At 41.3% G+C, this 21,993-nt stretch overlaps 1 protein-coding gene across 8 annotated transcripts in view; it reads right to left on the reverse strand.

Moving 5' to 3' along the window:
• ATP2B2 (ATPase plasma membrane Ca2+ transporting 2) overlaps positions 1–21,993 on the reverse strand; it is a 385,606-nt gene that overhangs the window by 283,690 nt on the left and 79,923 nt on the right. For all 8 annotated transcript variants that reach the window (XM_039558683.1, XM_039558677.1, XM_039558674.1 and 5 more), the window contains exon 2: positions 3,066–3,117. The gene's annotated coding sequence lies outside the window, so the exon portion shown is untranslated. The remainder of the gene's footprint in view (positions 1–3,065; positions 3,118–21,993) is intronic.

Below are 21,993 nucleotides of genomic sequence, written 5' to 3' on the forward strand. Positions count from 1 at the left end.
GTGTCTCCCCAAACACAGCCTTGCACTCAATGCCTTCTTTAATGCAAGCCAAAAGCAAACTGCTCCAGATGATAATTAAAAAATAGAAACCAAACAGTTAAGGCCTGGCTGATTAATTGCTCTACTTAGCTAATTTGATAAGCCCTCCATCAGTTTTCCATGCCTCCTTCATTGGCTTGATCTACTTTGCAAATTAATCTAATTATGAACACCTGCAATCCAAAGCCCCATCTCTGCAGAGGTTCGAAAACTCTTATTTATACACAGCATTTCTTAAAAGGTCAATTCTAAGCCCCATCCTGCCACAAGAAGCCTTCCTGGGGTCCAAGGAAGGGACAAAGCAAGGGGAATATGCAGTAGAGGAACCACTCCCTGCCTTACCAATGCTTTATTCCCTCTGTATTCAGCAACATAAACTGCACTCTTCAAGAAAATTCCAATAAAAATTTACAGCAGACAAAAGATGAAGAACGAGTCAAAGTCATCCCAGTCCCCACACCACATTAATCAGATCAGCCATGCACCAGGAGGGGAATGATAATGCCAGCTCCAATTCAGGGTGCCATGGAGCTCTCCAAAGACACCAGGTCTGCACAACCATAGCGCTGTGGGTTTAAACCACATTGGAAGCTGCAACCTGGTAAAACTACTGTGAAAAGTTCAGCATCACCTCGAGTGAATATATGTTAGATAATAAAGGATTAACCGTGTGTTTATGATGTAGATGTGTGGCTTACCCTTGATTCCCTTCACACAGGACAGAACTCTTTGCCAAAAGAATCCAAACACAAAACTTGTGCTGCACTATTTTCAAAAGTATGGACTAGTAACAGATTTTCTTTTTTAAAACCAGTTGTACTGATACTTTTAATTGATCTCTCTGATTGCTACTTCAGCCTCATTTATTATTGTGAATATAAATTAGAAACAAAAGGAAGCCCCAAGCAGTTTTATCTGGCTATAAAGATTTTTTGCCACTAGATTTGCAATTCCTTTTCACAAATTATTTTGTGAGCAGAATTTTTAATACTCTGTTTTAATCATAATTTTCTTCCTCTCAAAATCCTTACAGAAAGATTGAACATCATAAAATGTTCTGTTTCCATCAAAATCAGACAAAGTTATAGTTCAATTCATCTGGGGCTTTGTGCTAGCCTTGATAAAATGTATTTTTGAAAGACAAACAACAACACTGTCAGACTTGCCTGACTCAAAAGCAATTTGCATTAGTAAAATTTAACTGTAAGCCCTTGAGATGACAATGCTTTATTGTATTTGTTGTAAAAAATATTTTAGCTGAGCAATACCAAGCTCGGGGCCTTATGCCCTGTGGCAAGAAAAATTAGGAACCTATGCTTCAGAGAACATCTGCAGAGCTTGCAGGGGGTCCCTGCTAGATGGACCCCAAAATGAAGGACACTCCTATCCTACCTCAAAATATTGGTCTAATATTTTAAACCTGAGAATATGAGAAAGTGAAGTTATTAATGGAGCCATTAACTGTGTCTCTGGGGCTCCCAGATTAATTAAATTCAGAGTCGTGCTAAGATCCTCACAGCCTTTCCAAACCTCCAGCAAGCACCTGCAGAACTCCTCCAAATATCACCATGTTAGAGAGGAGACTGGGGAAAAGCCACTGGAATGTCAGAAAAGCGTAGAAAAAACACAAAAAATGGAAAAAAATTAAGCAATGTTGGCATTAAAAGACCTGACAGATGTTAAGCTTTTGTTTTTGCATCATCTCTCATTGCAGAGCGCTGAGTAATTAAAAGTGATGTGCAACCGAGCAAGGGCTCGTCCTTGGTCACCATCTCAAAGATGCCCAGAACCCTTCCCCAGGGGCTGCTGGAGACCCTGCAAGCCAAAGGACTCCCCCTGGGAAGTGGGAATGATTATGGAAACGCCAATGGATATCCTAGGATGGAACACTTTCCTTCAGGAAGCTGCAGCATATTTATGACTGTCAGAAATGCCAGGAAGCTCAGCTGAACGCAGCTATTGATTACCCTGACAGCTCCACAAGGCCAACTTCCAATGGCTGACTCGACTGAGGTGAACCAGGGAAGAGGATTAAAAATCCCTATCCCCTAAAGCCTTGGCCGCTCCTCTGACATCCCTAATCCCATCAGCGAGGGAAAGCTGTTTATTAACTTCTGCTCTCAGAGGTGGAGGGCATCAAGCAGCTCAAACATCCTGCAGCAGGTAAGGGAGAACTTAGGAGAAAAACAATGAAAATGGGGGAAAAAAAGAAAAAAAAAGAACAGTGGAACCACATGAGGATTCCAGCTATTTCCAGTAAAAAGCATGAGGGAAAATAATCAATTTAACAATATGTATCAGTAAACCCAGAAATACAGAAGGTGTTTGCTACTTAGCCCCTCAAAACAAAAAACAAAAAAAAGCAGAACACAGTAGGAAATCATTTGATAAGTGTGAGGCCTAATCCCAAAAGCTGGTTTATTTTCATATTGTAATAAAAGGGGTAATTTACTAATATTTGGAGGAGAAAAGAAAGAGAAGGAAGATGTGCTGCTGAGGAGAAGCACGGGGGCTTCTTTTGCCTATACAAAATGAGTTTATGAAATATATTTAACTGAGTTATTTTAAGAAGTGCCAAAAAGTTGGCAGCCACAGAGAATTCCTTAGCATAGCTAAAGAGCCTGAGGATTTGGAGCCAGGACAAGGAGGGATTCACTGGACCCAGGCTGGGCCTTTTGTGTTGCTGTCTGTAGATCTCCTCATTTGGGGACCTGTCAGGAATTCTGATGCCACTGCATTACTTAAAACTACAAAATTGACCCCATCCTGCCCTGTCTACAATTTTGACCATGACCACTGAAACTTTAATGCCATTATCAGATCATTTACAGGTTCTTAAAACTCGGTTTGCACTGGATGTTGTGTAAAACTGGAGATTTGTCCTAATTCAGAAAAAACAAAGACTAAACTCGTGTGCATGTGTTTATGATCATTTCAAATGATTGATTGTTAAAAGGACATAATATCCCCTTGATATAATAACCCCTGGAACGATGATGGGGATGACAGGAGGAAATCAGGCTTACCATGAACATAGTGCACCAGGCGATGAGATCTTTGTGTCACAGCATGCAAGACCTGATAAAAACAAAGAAAAAACCAGTTTGCATTTGGGAAAATTAAATTATGACTGGATATAATGAATGCAAAATCAAAGAAAAAGGCAGTTCAATCATTAAAAAGCAGCTGGTTTCCTTTAGATCCAAATGGGCTCGTTGCACAATTAATAAAATTAAGCTCATATCTTCTATGTTACTCCATAATAAATTTATAAAACAGAAAATACTCCATAGAAAATTTTAAAGGGACTCTTAAAAAAATAAAGCCTAACACACCTCCAAAAAATAAACTATAACACACATTCCAACAGAACTGAAGCATGAAATATTGCCTCATTCTGGAAAAATCAAACTAATAATGCACACAAAAGCTATCATACTTGTTGCCACTTATAATTATTTTGTTGTAGCTTTCAGGTCTACAAGTATTCAACAGAACTGATAACCTCAATTTTTCTTAGAATCAAATACCTTGAAGGGAAAATGTTTACTGAATAAATACTTGCATGAATCAGGGCACACGAAATCAGGGCACTTCCTTTTGGGGACAAAAACAAACGTCTCTTCCAAGAATCACATCAGGACAAACACACCAGGTATCTTCCTGGTTCACAAATCTAATGCCAGGATTAAGTTTTCCACAAAGAATCTACTTCAACCCCTTCTGGAGATGATTTTAAGTCAGCAGAGACAGAATCCTGTGTGCAGCACATTCGTCAAGACACAGCTTGCCAAGCAATCAGCCTGTTAAACACAACCCCTCACGCTGCTCAGGGAATGTCCCCTAAACCAGCAGATTTATGCAGGAACACAGCAGTGCCAGCCCTCCAAGAGCTTCAGGACAGAGAGATTCAACAGCAACTTCTGTTCTGACTCCTCAAAGCACTTTGGAGCATCACAGAGGGATGCACAAAAAGAATGGACATTGTGCTATTAAGAGCCAAAAACAGTTCCTGGATTCTCCAGGTTCTGCTGTGCAACTGCTCAGCCAGAAATTAAAAGGACAACACCACTTCTTTGAGAGCCAAAGCTGAGTTAGGGAGGTGACACATCGTGAATTAAATTGAAATCTGGCCAAAAAAAAAAAAAGAAAATAAGCCTAACCCACTTGATTGAAGTGCCATGTAAGCACTACAAGTGATAAAAATACCTCTCTCCCATCCCAAGGTAACAGAAGTGCTTGCAGGAGTTCCAAGCCAAACATCTTGTTCCACCACCTGGGCTACCAACATCTCTTTAGCACATTTATTCCAGAGATTCCCCATTGTGGAAATACATGAAAACAGCTGAACACCAGAGCTCTCAGTCTGAATTGCACCCACAGTGCTGGAGCTGAGCAAAAAAGCAAGTCCATCTTCTCCAGGAGCTGACAATGCAATCCATGCATCGGATACCAATCCCACAAATCGGTGGGCAACTCCAGGAATCAAACTAACAGCAAACAAGGGGACACAGCAGGGGGAAATACCAAAATGCCAGAGCTTTGGAGCACAGCAAGTCACAACATCTCTACCAGAGGGGATGAAAATGGTGCAAAGTCAGTCAAATGAGTGCAGTCAGGGATGGGAGCACTTGGCTCTGTTCTGACTCAATCCCAGTTCCAGCACCTACTCTTGGAGGCCTAGGTTGTAAAAACTATCATTTCCCAGCAGTACAGGTGTGTCCTTAAACCTCCTGCCTCCCTTTGCCTCAGCAGTAAAGTTCTCCCACTTCTGTGAGACTGATTTTGAGTATAAATTCAGAGGATAACATAAAAGTGCTCAAACACTGGGGTGATAAATTAAAATAAATGTCTCATCAGTATTCTCAATATATTTCTCTGACTCTATAAAGACTCAACATTTTCAGCCTGGGAAGGATAACAAAACCAGAGTCCAGGAGCAATCAATGCTACTTTTAAAATGCATTTTTACTTTTATCAGGGATTATTAAACCTCAGCCAGACCAATATTTATTTACTCTTTCATCTGGTTTTCCCAGAGTTTTAGAAAATTATAGTTGTCAAAGGTACTGCATATTGCTCTAAAATTCCCTGTGAAGGGGTTTGATGTAAGAAAGCCGGTCACTCATGAAAAAAATTAAACTCATACAAAATTTATAGTTAAATAAAAACCTTTGTTCTTCATTCATTTCCCTAAACAGCTTAAACCCTTGCTGGAGCAGAAATTCAGAGTGCCTGCAAATCAGTCATTTGCTGCAGCTGCTTAAAAATATGAAAAACCATAAAGAAATGGATAATCAAAGAATTTGCTGGAAAGAAAAGACAATTATTGATTCTTAAGACTGGTTTTGACAAGGTAAAGGTTTCACCTTCCCCAGCTGAGGATGGAATTATAACAGAGGATGAGTTCCCATTTTTCCAATATCTTAAAAACCTGGAAGAGTCACAGAGGTGGCAATGGCAGGCTCTTCATCAAGAAACCCATTTCCTATGAAAATAGATTCTGTTTGGGGTACAAAGGCACAGGGGAAACTTGATTAAGTATTACAAGAAATTCTAAAAGGGGAGGGAAAGAATAGGATCATTATTCTGTCTGTCAGTAAGCTCTGGGATGCTCAGCTGTTGCCAAACATCCTCAGAACTTTGTATTTTCTTTAAAAACAAATTCACAGACTCTTCTCTTTACATTTGGGGCTGCTGAAGTGGCTTTACAAGGTAAGGCAGAGCAGTTCCAGCCACCTCCAGCCCAGAGCTGCAGCCCTAACCAGGGGTTTCCACACAACCAGAACCCATCACCACTTCTTACAAGTAGGACAAGAACAGAGCTACAACGGCTTCAGGTTTAATCTGAGGGTGATTGCTTTACTTTTTAAACCCTGATGGCCAAGGTCTAGCAAATATTTTATCATCTCTCAAAAACCTCGTGTAATGCTGCAGTTAAACGTTTTAAGTCAATTTTGTGCTGCTGAAATCATCTCGGTTCCCCAGGATTCCGAGGCAATTAGGAGCAGCACTCAGTAGGGTTATTTTTAGCAAGTGCACCTCATTCACACATTTTGCAGTGCTGCTCAGGGATCACTGATCTATATGCATGACTGCAGTGATAAAATCTGGCAACACTCTTTAATAACTGTTTAAACTGTTCTAGGCATGTTTCGAGCAACGTACAATTATTCCAACACCTAAAAAGAGCTTTTCCACTTGCAGGATTTTCCACTACTCAGTATGTGCACCCTTGCAGTCAGATAGTTAAGATTTTCCATTATTTCTTTTATTTGATTTGCTCCTTTTCAGCCAATGGACTAAGAAGGTGTCCCTGCCCATGGCAGGGGCCTGGAACTGAAGGGTCTTGAAGGTCCCTTCCAACCCAAACTATTCTGTGATTCTGTAGCTCACAAAAGATATCTTGAATGGGATTTGCAAATGGGATGACAGATTCTTATCTTGATGCACAAATTCATGAGGATCAGGCTGAAAAATATGTCATCCATCAACACACTTATGGAAGTATTGAGAATGATCCCCATAAGATCTTTATGATTTTGTTAAATTTTAGTGAGCAAGAGTATTTGGCATGGCACTGAACAAGCCAAAATTAAAACTGTTGATTGGTCAGGTCTAAGTTGTTTGTGCTTTTCAATGTACAACAAATTCCAGTAAAGTGTTCACTGCACAGACCCTGGACTTCTTTCTACTTTCTAAATGTCCTCAAATCCTGCTGCTATACAGTACCATTTCTTAAGACAAACAAAACAAATTGAATTTATTGAAATTACCATGAATAGAGATTTTGAATCAAGCTAGCACTTTGTTAATATAAAAGGTGGCAGAGCTTTGGGTGAAGCAGGGATAAATAAAAGTCAGCTGTGTGGAGGAAAATTGTCCTGCTGGCCATGTTTCCATCCTGTGCAGTGGGAGAGACATCAAAACCCTGCTCCACTTGGCTGTGGCATCCCAGGACAGAGGTTACTAGTGTCTGAATATGGAATTAGTGTGGCATTAGCAAAAAGCCCACAATGAACTGTCCATCTGCAATTCAAGCTGGTGGAGAAATGGAATCACAGCACTCGAGAGCCAGACAGAGGACAACAGGAGAGAACCCACACTGATACTTGGAAAATGCATCACCATAGAAGGAGGAGAAATAGCTGCTTTTTTTAATTAAATGGTCATTTTGAGGGCTTTGTCTTCCCCTAAACCCCCCTACAACAGTGATACAGACCTCTACTACACCTTCAACTGCTCCCACCTTTCATGAGTGCAGTATTATTCCACGTTTAGCTCACAGTGTGAAATGCATCTTCCTCTCCCTATAATTCCCCAGGATCTCAGTTTCTGTAATTACACCATTACAAAACAAACCTGACAGCCAACGTGTCAGCTCTGTTTGTCAGGCAGGCAGGCAGCAAAGCCTCTCTGTGGCTGTGCCACATCCACTGTCAGCTCTCATCGGGCGGCGAGCTGAAAATCAGCAAGTGATGGCTTCCCTTGTTCTACTAACTGAATCAAAGATGTTCTTCTAAAGAGGTTCTTCTGTCTCAGTCATGTCCTCACTGGAAATGGGAGCTACAAACACTGCCCCACAGTGCTCAGGTTTTGAAACATGCAAACCTGGTGCTTCTTTTATCAAAATTATTGACGTTAAAACAAAAGTGACATCCCAGGAACCTTGAGATACTCTTGGAGCGAGCAAGGGGTTGTGGGCACCAAACAGACAACACAGCTTTTCTGCTTGGTCATGAAAGTTCTAGACAGGTATTTAAAATAATCCCATTTGCTCTGTTTGCAGACCTGAGGTGACTGATGCCCTCCCTTCACCAACAACCTGAGCTGCTGGGAATGAGAGAACAGCAGAGCTGATGACAAAAGTGTTCCTGTGCAATGTCCCAGCACAGCTGGCAGTGCCTCAGTGTCACACAGGAGTCCTGACTGACACAGCACCATGTGCTGGGGACTCCTCTGGGGAGGTTTGGTCAATGAAAGCGTTACTTTGATGGAGGAAAGGGGCAAAAAGAGGTTTGGGACTGAGTTTTGGCTTGGGGTTTTCTCTTGGGTGGGGTTTTCCCCTCTTTCCGTATTTCTTTACCTTGTCTTTATTTTAGAGGTGCAGAGTTTGAATGATAAAAAAAGGCATTCACCACCTAAGAAACTTCACTGCCTTCAATCCTCAAGCAGTTCAGACAATGACTATTCTGTACCTTAATTTAATATAAAATGCATCAATGAGCAACTCTACCCAAATTGTACAACAGATCCAGATGAACTTGGTGTTCCAATTCCTTTAGGTACAGTGTGATTTAGATGCTGATCTGCACTGTCTTTGGTATGGTTAGTGGCTTAAGACGTGCTGGTTTGTCTATTTTATGCAAAGATCATCTATTATAGATTTAAAACAGGAAAAAAAACCAACATGTAAGGGTCTTTCAGACAATAAACATTTTGTTCCCTGGAGGTATTCAGCTTTAAAATAAATAATGAAACAGGGATTTAAGATTTTAAGTGCTGGAATCAACGTTGTGTATTTCAAAAGACTCTGGGTGATGCCCAACCTTCACTTGCCTGCACACTGCTCATATCCCAGGGGACTGGACTTTTGTTCTTCTGAAATTGTTTTGGTTATAAGAAAATGCAGTAGCTCAAAAAGCACAGTAATATCTTTCCCTCAGTCATATTAGACATATATTTTCTAAATATTCCCTTTTATTGCTAACAAATGGGGCTGGATTTGTAGCAGAACTTGAATATCAAAGAATATGATACAATTATGACCCTGCTTATCTGCAAACTCCTTTGCAATTTATATTTCCCAGCACTTCATAAACTACAGTTATTACCAATTCCTTTAATAATTTGGCTTTCTGATTCTAGGAGATTATCTGGACTAGAAGAATCCTCAGATAATAACAACTATGTGATGTTACAGAGCTTTACAGCTATATTCAATGTAGATATGTGAATGTTTTCTCCCAGAGATCAGTTCAGTGATCCAATAACACTTTTGGACAGCTTAGGGCTGTGCAATAAACACCCCATAAAAACCACTTCAAAACCAAGTCAGATTCAACTCTTTTAAAAATCTGAAAAAACGTAAATCATGTTGGAAAAACAGGGGGGGTTATTAGGAAAAACCACATATTTTCCTATATCTGAAAGCACGAGTCAAGAACTAAAAAACGCTGTTTTTCTGGCATTCCCAGGGAGCGATCCCTCATTCCTGTCCCTGCAGCAGACAGGAGAACTGTCCTGCAGAGTCCCAGGAAATGGGATTGCTGTGGCCTGCTTTAGGGAATGGCAGTGCCTCCGAGCCTCCAGCACCATGGCAGAGGCTCCCTGTGGGGGATGAGCAAAACCACAAAGTAAAGGACCTGATTAAGGCAAAAATACAAGTTGCTCACTTGTCCCAGTAAATGACAGGTTTAATGAGCAGAGCCACCAACAGGTATTTGCTTTTAGGCAGCATTTTGAAATAAAACTGGCTCTGGGAAGGTGGAGTCCATCATTCTCCCTCAGTGGTCTTAAACTCACCAGCCAGGAACAGTTCCATTATCCTAACCCTGTGGAAAAGCTGTTTCATCTCATTTATAATCCTTCAACATCTTCCCACAAAGCAGAGGGACCATGCCAGCGTCCAAATACTCTTTCCACTGTAGCCATTATGAAATATAAAATATTCCTCCCAACTTCCTTCCTGTACCACTTGCCTCTGGTACTGATGAGCTTTAATTCCTCAACTGTCTAATGAACCTGGCCCCATTCTCTCCCTAATGTATGCAAATGTACTACAAGAATTTTCAAAGCACTGAACAAAACTTGATATCAATTTCTAATTAGAAATCTCTGCAGCAGCTCTGGAAATCTCACCCTCCTCTCTGTGATTTTGTTAATAGAAAAAAAAATCCACCTAAGTGGTCATGAAAATGTGCATTGTATGAATGTATTTTTTTAATTTATTCATGAAGAAATATTTTTAAAGGCTGCTCGGTGACAGAGGATTTAACACAGTGTTATGCAATAACTGGTTCAACAGCTTCCCCCACCATGTACTTTTCTCTGCATGTAAATTTTTTGAAGTTATTTCTAAGGCAATAACTCCATATCAAAAGTTTAATTTCAGAGTGTGACAGATGACAAATATCTACTCCGTATTTAAGTGCTCCCCCCACAGTGCTATTCTAGTCTGTGCAGAATATAAATGACCGACTGAAGGCAAAAGAAAAAAAAAGCCAAAAGCATTTTTCAAGGTTTTTCATTAAAATCCACATTTAAGAGAAAATTAATGAGGGGGAAAGAAGTTCCCCTCCCTGAATGATGCTGATCAAAGTACATTTCTCCAGAAGCTTCAAAGATTTGCTGAGCAATGCATCACTCCTGTCCCCTCCCAAGGAAAAAACAACATATGTATTGAAAATTTGGTTAGCTACAATTTACTGTAAATGCATTTATGACACTGCAACAAAGGAATGCTGCTGTGTACACAGGAAGGAAAATTCCTGCAACATTCTTCTAGTGAAAAGGACTGCACTGAGTTTAACACTACAGTTCAGTGTGTGCTTAGGTGCTGAACTTGGCCATATCTCAGAAGCTTGCGGTACTGCAAGGCTTTGTGTAAGAAAGATGAATCAGCCTTAAATTAACCCCCCTGTGTAGTGAGGCTGTTAACCTTTTCAGTAATGCAGAGAAAGAGGTTTCAACTCTTGCTCTGCTCGCTGTTCCAGCACAGGTTCACACAGCCACCCACAATTCCAACTGCATGGGCTGTGCCATGAGGGACTTGGGGTTGTGCTGTTGCTTTTTCAGGTATTAAAGAACAACAGGATTTTCCTTTTTGTGCTTGTTTCTGCTCTTTCATCACCAGGAACATTCTCAGGTGATGCACACAAGAAAATAACTTCATTCAAGAGAAAATCTCCCTCACCCACCAGAGAAAACTGTGTGTTCCCTTTGAGTCAAGCCCAAAAAGAAAAAGGGCTCTGGTTCTGTTCCCATCTCATTTTACTGGGTAGCAGAGCTTGCATCCTGCAGTGGAAAGGTCACATCCATGGGCAGGGCCTGCCAAGGGCTGACCTGCAGCTCAGCTAAAAACCCTCTCACAGGAAAAAGCTATAAAACACAAATTACAGCAGTTTGCCAGGCAGGCGGATCCCAAGCACAACCATGAGCATCTCACTGGGAATTCAGAGAATGAGCAGCATCCCCAGCATTTCCCAGAAGGCTTTAATGCTCTTCCTTTGCATTTTATTCATATCCCTGCCTTGAAGGATGAGTACAAGTGCACCCCAACATCCTGGATTTGGGAGAGGGTTTAACACCTCCCTGCTCACACAGCTGTGGTCAAACTGCTTTTCTGATGAAGTTCTACCTGCAAATTCATTCATTTTCTCTATTAAGGTCTTCCAAAGCACCAGCAGAGCATGGTGACAGCACTTCCAGGCAAGGTGATTTGTGCAAAGATGCTTTTCCCAAACTAACTTCAATGTAATTGTGATAGCTGGTTTTCCCATCACTTATAGTAACCATACACAGTAATAATTCATTGCAAATTTTTATCAATTACAAATGCTACAACTTGAACTACTGCAAGGTATCTTGCTAGTATAGTCCAGTCAGTTACACACGTTAAAAAAAAGGTTAATTTAAATTTTCTTTGATTAACTAGCATACTGAAATTATTCCCATAGCACATCCAGAAGTGGTTCAAGGTGAATTCTTTTTATTCAAAAGCAACCAGGACATTTTATCAATTCAAATATAATAAATTACTGAAAAAGAAATACAATGAACAGTGAAAAAGTTCCTTGTGGTTGACAGGTAACTCCATTCCTAAACAGATACTTTTACCTTCAGTGGATGGACCTATGAAAAAATGCTTACAGGAGCTGTTTGGAAGAATATTGGTTTGTTTCTGAGATTTAAGTCACGTCAAATTATTCCCTGCAAGATTGTCGTAGAAGAATTCCCTGGAGCACACCACCAAACCCTCTCTTTAGAAACCAGGTATTAGAACCTCTCTAAAGGCAAAGCAGGGCTCTTTCAGCACAGTGTGAAGGAGAAGTATTTTAAACCATTTCTTAGCTCTGAAGCCTTCTCCTGCACAGCTTTCCCCCACACCATTGTCACAAAAAGGCAACGCTGACAGCTCTTCAGGCTCCAGCAGGAAGCCACCCACACACAGATCCAGAAAAACTCTGCCTGGATAAACTGGGTTCTCCTGGCCAGGCCCTGCTGTGACGTCTCCGCTCTTCCCATGGCAGTGGCACTGTCAGGATCTCCCTCTGGGGACCCAGCAGCTGCCACAGACAGCTCTTGGCAGCCCTGGAGCTGCTCCCAGCCCACTGAGCCCCAGGATGCAGGAGCAGGGCGGCTGCAGCACCTTCCATCCTGCTCCAGCTCCTCCCTGGCTGCCCTCAAAACACATTCTGCTCTCTGGAGGTGTTCCCCACGTGTTCCGGGAGCCAAAAGTAGGACAAGTGTGCTGCTTTCCCTCTGAGGGGGGACATTAGATGGGGGGGTTGCTACATTGCAAAAGGAGAGAAAAATGGGAACAAACCTTATTCCTCAGAGTAGTAGCACAAAAAATGATTCTGCTACCTTAGTTTCCCACTAATCACCTTTCTCACCATACCTATCAGTCACCACTATTTTCCCAACCATTAGAACATATTTCAGCTTAAATTTCCTCTGACAAGGGGTTTTTACCTCTCTAAAATATCTCAGTTAAAAAAAAAAAAAAGCTCCCTTGTTATGGATTAGAGATTCTTGGTTTTACTGACTGTCTGTGCAGAGGAAACAACACTAGTTTTCCTTACTATGGATTAGAGTCTTTGGGGTTTACTGACTGTCTTTTCTGTGCAGGGAAACTCCAGTTTAGGGTACAGAGCACCATAAACCATTGTTCAAGATAATTTCCAAGCACATGAACAAGCCCTTGAGGAAACACAAGCATCACATTTTCCTGTTTTAAATGTCCTAACTCTGTAATATATTTGTCTTCTTGTTCTGATAAAGCATGCATGTTGACAAGAGAAGAATGGGAGAGGGATCCAAGGGAATAAAACCCCTGCCATCATCTACAGCAAATGTAACATGATTTCTGTTGTACCAGAGATTAGACATATTAAATGCAAATACATGCAAAAATGCTATTCATAAAGTGATTTGGAGGCCTTGAATAACCTTTTTTGGTAAAACGTGTCATTCACAGAATAAATGCAGATATATCACATTGTGAGATGTGATATAATGAATTGTAAATGACATATTACATTTTTGAGGCATTTTTGGCCCTCATTTGAGGCCATCAACATCCAGATCCTCAGAAGCCTCAGCATTCACAGAATCTTACAAGGGCTTGCACAGGGTGCTCAGAGAAATTTATCATCTCAGTGATGATTATATGATTAAAATGCTTTAAGATTACTGCAAATTCCCCTTGATGCCAAATATTTAACTTTACACAACAAGCACCCACATGCCAAATTAAAGAAGCTGGAAAGCAACGTAAAACATCATTATTAGTCTTCACAACATGGAGAAATGAGACAACAAATACAAGCTGGCAAAACATCAGAACTATTTTTCAGCAACTGCAGCAAAGGTAGAAATGTATCAGGCTTGCAGCAAGTAAGATAAACTGGAACCAAGAGTTGTCACCAAAACTCAGCCTAGGGCCCCTGCAGACAGCTTATGTAGATATGACTGGGCATTACCCATTATTTATAAGTAATGGCATCATTATTATCCCAGGTTTCCCCATATGGATCCCTCCAGACAACAATTCAAGGCCTCTCCCCACTGCTGTCACCATTCCTTCAGTTAATGAGCCATGAGCAAAGCTCCACTCACAGGTACCTCTAATCCCTGTGATGTGCAACATAAGCAAGGTTTGGTTTTGTTTTGCAGTCTGGCTTGATTTACTGCCTGAACTGAAGATGACTCCTCAGACACCTCCAGTACTCCTAGAAAAGCCATTTCTTCAACCTCTAATAGGGCTACAAAGAGACCCCAAAGAGCTGCTTTTCCAGGCATTTGTAACACCTCTGCAAGCTGCAGCTGAAAGGCAATGCACAGCCTTTCTTCACTTCCACCAAAAGTAATTTACTTTTCTGTAACTCCATTATCATTTCCACTGGTAACTGGGAAACATCTCTATGCATCATCCTTAGTCGGGACCAGTTTCACAAAACAAAGTTGCCCAAGAGCAGGATGCTGCTGGTGGATTCTGCTTCCACAGCCAGGCCAAACAACAGCAGCGTTCAACAGCCATGATCTGCCCTCAGACAATAAATTCAGATCAGCAGCAGGGTGGAATCGTAGAATGTTTTGGCTTGGAAGGGACCTTAAAGATCACCAAGTGCCCTCAAGTTCCACCTCCTGCCATGGGCAGGGACACCTTCCTCTATTCCAGGGAGCTCCAAGCCCCATCCAGCCTGGCCTTGGACACTGCCAGGGATCCAGGGGCAGCCACAGCTGCTCTGGGCACCCTGTGCCAGGGCCTGCCCACCCTCACAGGGAACAATTCCTTCCCAATATCCCACCTAACCCCACCCTCTGGCAGTGGGAAGCCATTCTCCCTTATCCTGTCACTCCAGGCCCCATCCTTCTTGGCTCCTTCAGGTACTGGAAGGACACAGTTAGGTCTCCTGACAGCTTCTCTGTTTGGTTTTGGGGTATAACTTTAAAAAAAAAACCTAAACCACAATCAGAAAAGCACAAAACTGCTCCAGTTGTTTAAGAGAAAACCATAAGTACAAATTGCCATGGTGAAAAGCAACAAAATTTGTAATATTTTCAATCTTAGCAGACTTTCATAATTACATGTTTCCTTAGCAGTAAATCTTACTCCCAAACAGTACCTCCTATATTATGTTAAGTGCCAAGGGCTCCAAGGAACACATTCCCACAAATATTTCTCATATGAATAGCACATTATATTTACTACTTGATACATTTATAGTGGCACACTAAATATACACTTACGAAAAAGGCTGGATTTATTTCCAGCATATAAAAGGCTGTAAAGTTTTCCATCCATAGGGGACCAAGCTAATCATGGTCCATTCAACCATTGGACTCAAAACATTTCTGTCAGACAGTTTGATTATTTCCCACTGAGGACACATGGCCCTCGTCTCCAGATAAATCTCCGACATCAGTTTAAGGAGTAAAAGGGTTAACAAGGGCCCAGGTATTCTGACATAAAGGCATATTTCTTCACCAGTCCTATTCCTACAGGCCAAAAGAACATATCAAATCTCCCACCAGAGTCATACATAAGAACGCTCCACATTTCAAAGCAAGGATGCATTAACTTTACTTAAAATTTCTCCACTGCCATTTTAGGTACTTACATATCTAGCCGAATAGTGGACATTTTGTCTTGCTACACTCCACTCTCACTTCTTACTCTCACTGCTTGAGACTGAGCTTCACTAAAACACAGACAAAATGGCTAATTTTTGGATGAGCAGGGAAGAAGGTGATTGTTTGGAGTTTTTAAGTAAGTCCATTTTCAACTGTCTCAAAATGACCATTTCAAATTAGTAAGAAGCTTCACAGTAGCCTTGGTCTTCACCTTTTCATTCACTTGCTTTTATTCCCCTTAAACTAGCAAAATAAAAAGCTTTCAGGGATTTCCAAAGTGACCCATACTCATTACTGCCAAATGGAAAATATGTATTTTATTGTAATATCCTATAACCAGGACCCTGTTACAAAGGAATACTCTGTAAGAAGCAGACATTTTCCCTTAGAAGTGAAAGAAGAATTCCTCCTTTTTTTCTTTTTTTTATTTTAAAGAGAACTGCTTCCTTACAGTCCACGTATTTAATTTGTGTAACGTAATAATAAATGTTACATCCTCAGCTTCTCTGGAGCATCTGAAGATGCTTTTTATCATTCATTACAATATGTTGTGGTTTTAGAACCAATGTAAAATATAATATAGCCAAACCCAACCGCCAGGTTTTCACCCCCAGTGGAACTCAGGAGCAGTGACAGGGGGGCAGGACACAAAAGCTCTCGCTCGAGTGGCCGCACAGCACAGCTGTGGGGAGCAGCTTCCTCAACACCTGCTGTTTGTGACAGGAGCTGTTCACTGACAGAGTATAGAAATAAATAGTCTGATTTTTCCAGACATAGAGGCTTGGGATAAGGAGCCAGCAGAATTCATAGAATTGTTGGAAAAGACTTCCAAGTCCACCCGTTAATGCGGCACTGCCATGTTCACCACTAACCCTTGTCCCCAAGTGCCACATCCACACACAGCTCCTGAACTCCCAGGATGATTCAAGCACTGCCCTGGGCAGCCTGCTCCAATGCCTGACCACCCTTTCAGCAAAGAAATCTTTCCTAATACCCAATATCAACCTCCCCTGGTGCAACTTGAGGCCATTTCCTCTTGTTCTATCGCTTGTTATTTGGGAGAAGAGCCCGACCCCCACCTGGCTGCAACCTCCTGGCAGGGAGTTGTAGAAGGAAACTCTCGTTTATCATGGTAAGACTTTACAACTTTAACCCTCTTACACGAAGACAAAGCAGGGATTCTCAGGGCAGAAAACTGTTCTCCAAGCCAGTGATTTCTAATTCTATAGGACACAGATCAATACTCTTCAGCTTTATGGACTGATTCACTGAAGTTATTATTCCTGCTGCACCTTTAGTGCACAGCAGAGAGGTTTAAATCAAACCCAGAGAACAAAGGAGGGCTGATGTGCCTGTGGGGAGGTTCAGATGAGACTCAGGCTCTGCTGTGTGCCTGCAGCCCCCTGCTCAGGAGCGCTCAGCACCACAATGGAGCAATCAGCCCTCACACCGCACTGCCACTGACAGCAGCTGGCACACAATCAGCAGTTTGCTCACCTTGCCCTGAAATGCAGGAACTGCACAAGGGAATTTATTAGGTGGGGAAGAAGACAAAGGTAAGAAGAGACCACCTGAAATCTCAGAATTCCTTCTGGCACACCAACATTTGCATGTATCACTGCCCTCACACACAGGGGAACACGCGAAGCCTGGGTGGTTTGCACACAGCCCAAAGACAAAGTAGTAGCACAAGCTCCTGGGAAAAGTTGCTGAACAGGGAAAGGGAAATGGCAAAATTAAACATTATCTTAGATAACTTGAGCTGAATATTGCTAAAATCTTCTTTCAGCTTTACAATCACTTGCCTTTTTTTTTTTTTGTTTTCATTTCAATGGCAGCTTGCAAATCTCACTGAAGTGTAATAAAAATTATAGTGTTTCATGAACATAAACTATTAAAAAAGCTACCATTTATTACTACAGAGAAACAAGAAATGGAAACTCTAATGCATCCCATCTGTCTAAATGGTAATGAGCCCATGCAAAACTCATTGCAGGGTCAGAATCCAATATTTCCCTTTGGATCCTTCAGTGCAAACGAGGTTCATGTCAGCTCTGGTTCCAAAAGGAGAAAGAGGCAAAATGAGCTGCAGCTCCCAAGATTTTATTATGCTGATCAGATCTTTCTCAGGGTTTGAAGCCTCTTCAGTGTCCAATTTGAATTCACACAGTCAGAATTTGGACTGGAACGAGTTTGCAACTCTTGTTTCTCAGAGTGCTGCTCACCTGCCTGGGGAGTTTGTCCTGAGGTACAGGCTTGACTCACTCTGCAGTGGGAATGTTGAGGCAGTCAGGAATTGTAATGACTTCAAAATTCAAAGTACACATTTTTGTGGAGCATTTTATGTCTTTATAAAGCTTTTTTTAAACTTAAATGTACATTTAAACATGTCGTTTACTAACGCTAGTTGGAAGTGGTTTTGAAATCAAAGCAGGAATTTTTAAGTTCTGCAGATTTGATTGCCAAAGCTGAATGATCAGGGCACAGTAACTACCTACATGCTTATCTTAACACACCTGACAGAGATCCAAGCAGCTCCATTTAAACAAAACAAAAAAAGGAAGAAAGAAAACCAAGTAGACAATGTACAACATCTTCCTTTAAAATAAATAGCAAACAACAACAAAAGATAAAAAAACCCTTCATTTATTTTCCTGCACTACTTGACTGTAAACTGATTTTGAAACTCAGCTAAAACAGGCAGGTTTATAGAGCCTGAAAGCAAGCAGCATTGTTTTCCTTTGCAACGCTGCAGGACCAGCATCCAGAGCAGAGCTAAGCCTAGGCTCAGGTTTCTTTGATCCTGGAAAACCAAGTTCTGCCAAAACCTTCAAACAGCCCTGCAGGCTTAGGGCTAACAAGCAAGTAAGGCTCATACATATTCAGCAGAGCTGAAGGGCTCTTGTGCTGGGAGCCCAGAGCAGACCTTCACAGATGCTTTCATGGCCCACGCCTCTTGTGATGTAACCACCCACACTGGACTTGCATGATAAGCACCAGCATATCAATGTGTGATCAATTAATTTATGAGTATTTAATATGCAAAGGAAAGGTCAGCTAATTCCCTCCCTGAGATAAGAGACGTTTTATCATTAGTGGCAGCTACAGGTACATCTGTGGTCCTGCAGCTCAAACACAACATTTTAAGCCCATAGGCACAGACATCTACTAAAGCTGCTCACAGAAGGATGATTTATCTTTTCATACTCACTTCCCACTAATTTTGTTACTGACATACCAGTAATTACTGTTTCTAAATGCCTTCCCTACCTTCTTCAATTTTAATTATACTGTGTCAGCACCTAAAAATGTACAAACCATGCACAAGACAAAAAAGATGCATTTCCTACAGAGGCTCCAGAACTTTCAGAAGAAGGAATACAAGAGCAAGACCCCAGTAGGCAGAAGTCACCAGTTTTGCATAGGGAGTCCCAGGTGGGGATAAAAATAAACTTGAAGTTTTGAAGGGCTGCAAAAGACTTTTCCTGACTCTTACTTGCCTGTCTTCTGAGACTCATTCTTCCTAAGAAATGGCCAAAGAAAAGGTTTGCTTGTCACACCAAATAGTACAAAAACAAGGCTCCCAATCAGCTTTCAAATGCTTTATCTGTCCTGTCCCCTCCAGCACTTCTACCACATCTGTATTACCTCCCAGGGCCTGTTCCAATAGTAATACATCAATATTTACAAAGGAAGTAACTTTTTCTTGCAGACCAGTTTCCCCAGGAGAGACACATCAGTTAAGGATTTATCCCACATCCAGCTCCACCTCCAACCATCTCCTCCATTGCTAAATGAGCAGGTGAGATGTGCAGGCTCATGTGGTCTGCAGTGGTTTATAAATCAGTACAAAACAATCTGCCTGTGGGGAGGTCCTCATGAGGGGAACATGAAACAGTTTCTAAGAAGGATTCTGGTGGCTCAATAATTATTTGTCTTTAAAAGTAAGCCAAGGTCAGAAAGCCAGAGTCATGAGGAAGATGGAATGCCATAATTCAACTTTCTCAGCTATGGTTAAGTTCACAAAAAGCTTCTCAATCAGACTCTCACCTGCTTCCCACCTCCAGAAAACAGCATGACAAGGCAGGGACTCTAACAGGGCCTTTTGGGGAGCCCATTTTCCCTCTGCCTGTTAAGTAAGGATGCCTTCCAATTCTCAGCTGTTAAGAATTCATTCCTCTTCTGTAAGAGGGAATTACCTAATTCATCACAGCTCAGCCTTACTCTCATAATAGCACCTACAAACAGGGCATGTGTCTGTAATATCCTCTGCAAGTTAACCCTTCTCCTCCTAACCCTCAAAGTCTCAAGGGAAAAGTCACTAAAGCTGTGAAAAGAGAGAGCTGGAGGCTGGATCCCAAAGGGAGCTAAAGCCCCACTGTGCAAGGCACAAACCTGAGCCAGGTTTTACCTCATTTCTAGGTCTCTGCTCCCCAACAACAGCCCAAGTCCTGTTTTAAGGACACAGACTCCCTATGGACATGAATCAGGATACTTCAAGAGACAAGATCCACCAGGAAAACACACAAGTGTCTGTATCTGGAGTCCCTGCTCAGATCTTAGGAATTTCCTAGGAAGAGGCACTTTTTTTTATAAGGATTTGTGAAAGCTTCCACACCTGAGGGAACGTTCCTGAGACTAATTTATCATATAAAAGGAGCAAGGCCTCAACTATTCCCTTCAGCCTCTGCTATTGCAGCTCCCACAGCTTTGTTCAGTGCTTTGTTATCTTCCATTTATCTGGAAGATAAATGACATTGTTCTATTTGAAGCAAGGCTGATACATTGAAAGACAGCGCAGAGAACGCCTGCAATGATGTTTTTCATCGCATCCACCTGTTGGAGGGTATAATCCAATGTACCTATATTTTACAAATAAAAACCAAAACGAGTTCTTCTGCTTCCCTCTACTTTACATTCTTCCATGTCTCACTAAGGAGCTTTTTTACCCAAGAGATCTCTGATGGATGTTCGCAGATCACAAAGCAACGTTTAGAGGCAAAGTGAAATTTACTGCTTTGCCCACCAGAGACATTCAGTACTTACACTGCTCATTATTGATCTTATAAAAGATTCCAGAGGAGAGAGGGTAAATATTTGGGTCTAATGCCACTTAACATCATTTTAAAATTCTGCTGGTGTGGTAACTAGTTGGCTGTGTTACTTACACATTAATTGAGGACACATCAATTACTTGAGAGATTATACCAAAAATATCTTGGTGGGAGACTTTGGCATCTAATTAAGAAAAAAATTATTTATTTTTTTAATCACCAGAATCACCTTTTAAACTACAAAACACACCCCTGCCTCACTAGGAGTGTAGCATACAATGACAGTTTAAAAGCCAACTGTTAGTTTCCCACCGTAGGTCTTACAACAAGGAAAATTTAAGTACTTCTCAAAGCCTGGAGATAATTCAGGAAATGTTTTAGACCAGCATCATTTTTTGAAGGGTTTTAGCAGCTAAGATTTTAATAAAGCATCAATTAAATTTTTCTTTATCACACTTAAAAATATGCAGAACCCAGCTCCTGGTCTGACGTCACAAACATCCCAATAGGACAGGCTCTAGAAATAAAGCTGTTGCTGGCTTAGGAAAAGTGCATTCTTCCTGAAAGGTTTCAACAGTGACACACAGGAAGTCAAAGGCTTTTGCTGGAGGGTTTTGCTTCACAACAAATCAAAGCAAGCAGGCCCCAGTTCTCCCCTCCCTCAGCACACTGCAAAGGCAGCTCCATTAACATTCAACACACTTGAGCTCAGAAAAGGAGAATTTTATATTAGTATTTATTATGCAAATTAAATATGTATATGCTCTTAAATATATCTAATGTATGGAAATGACCCACAGTGATAGCTTCCCTTGAATTATTGTCTAATAATAGGGAGCTGCTGTTGCTTCAGAGCACCATGGTGCAGGTACAGCCTCTGGGGTGACATCTTCATTGTGGCCAACATTTTCAATGAAGTGAAAAGAGAAAGAAAGGGGAGAGGAGCAAGAACATTTTTCTTTGCTAGTTTGGCATCAAACCTGAGATAAAACAAGCTGAAATCTGTGTGTTATTGACCAACACTTGCATGAGTAGCTGTGATAAATACAGATATAAATATTCCCTAGGCATCATCCTGGAGCACATCATTCCTGGGTTTGAATATCTGATTTATACACTTGACCTGCAACTTCAATCCCACCAAGCTGGAATCTGCTGCAGCTCTGATGGTGCTCTGGCAAAATCCTAATATTGAGAAAGGAGAAGAAACAGGTGGTAGAATGGGGAAAGGAAAGGACTGAAAAGTTGAACACCTAAAAATGAGAGGAATAGGAGATTCAGATCATAAACATCTTATTCTGTTGAGAATTCAGCTAAAGGCACTGGAAGTGCCTTATTATCCAATAACTGGTATTGTCCAGTGTCTAACCAGACCTGGGCAGGACAAAATCTATGATCAGACAACATAATTGACCTCAAGAAATATATGACTGAGGAAAGAATTCACGGTTTTGCCTTAAATCCTTTAATGACCCTTGAAATAATTTTAAAATTAAAACCAGAACAAACGACTTTTAGTGACTCTAATTACAAACTCTGC

The sequence above is a fragment of the Corvus cornix genome, chromosome 12 (genome assembly GCF_000738735.6).
Source record: "Corvus cornix cornix isolate S_Up_H32 chromosome 12, ASM73873v5, whole genome shotgun sequence".
NCBI classification, from domain to species: Eukaryota; Metazoa; Chordata; class Aves; order Passeriformes; family Corvidae; genus Corvus; species Corvus cornix.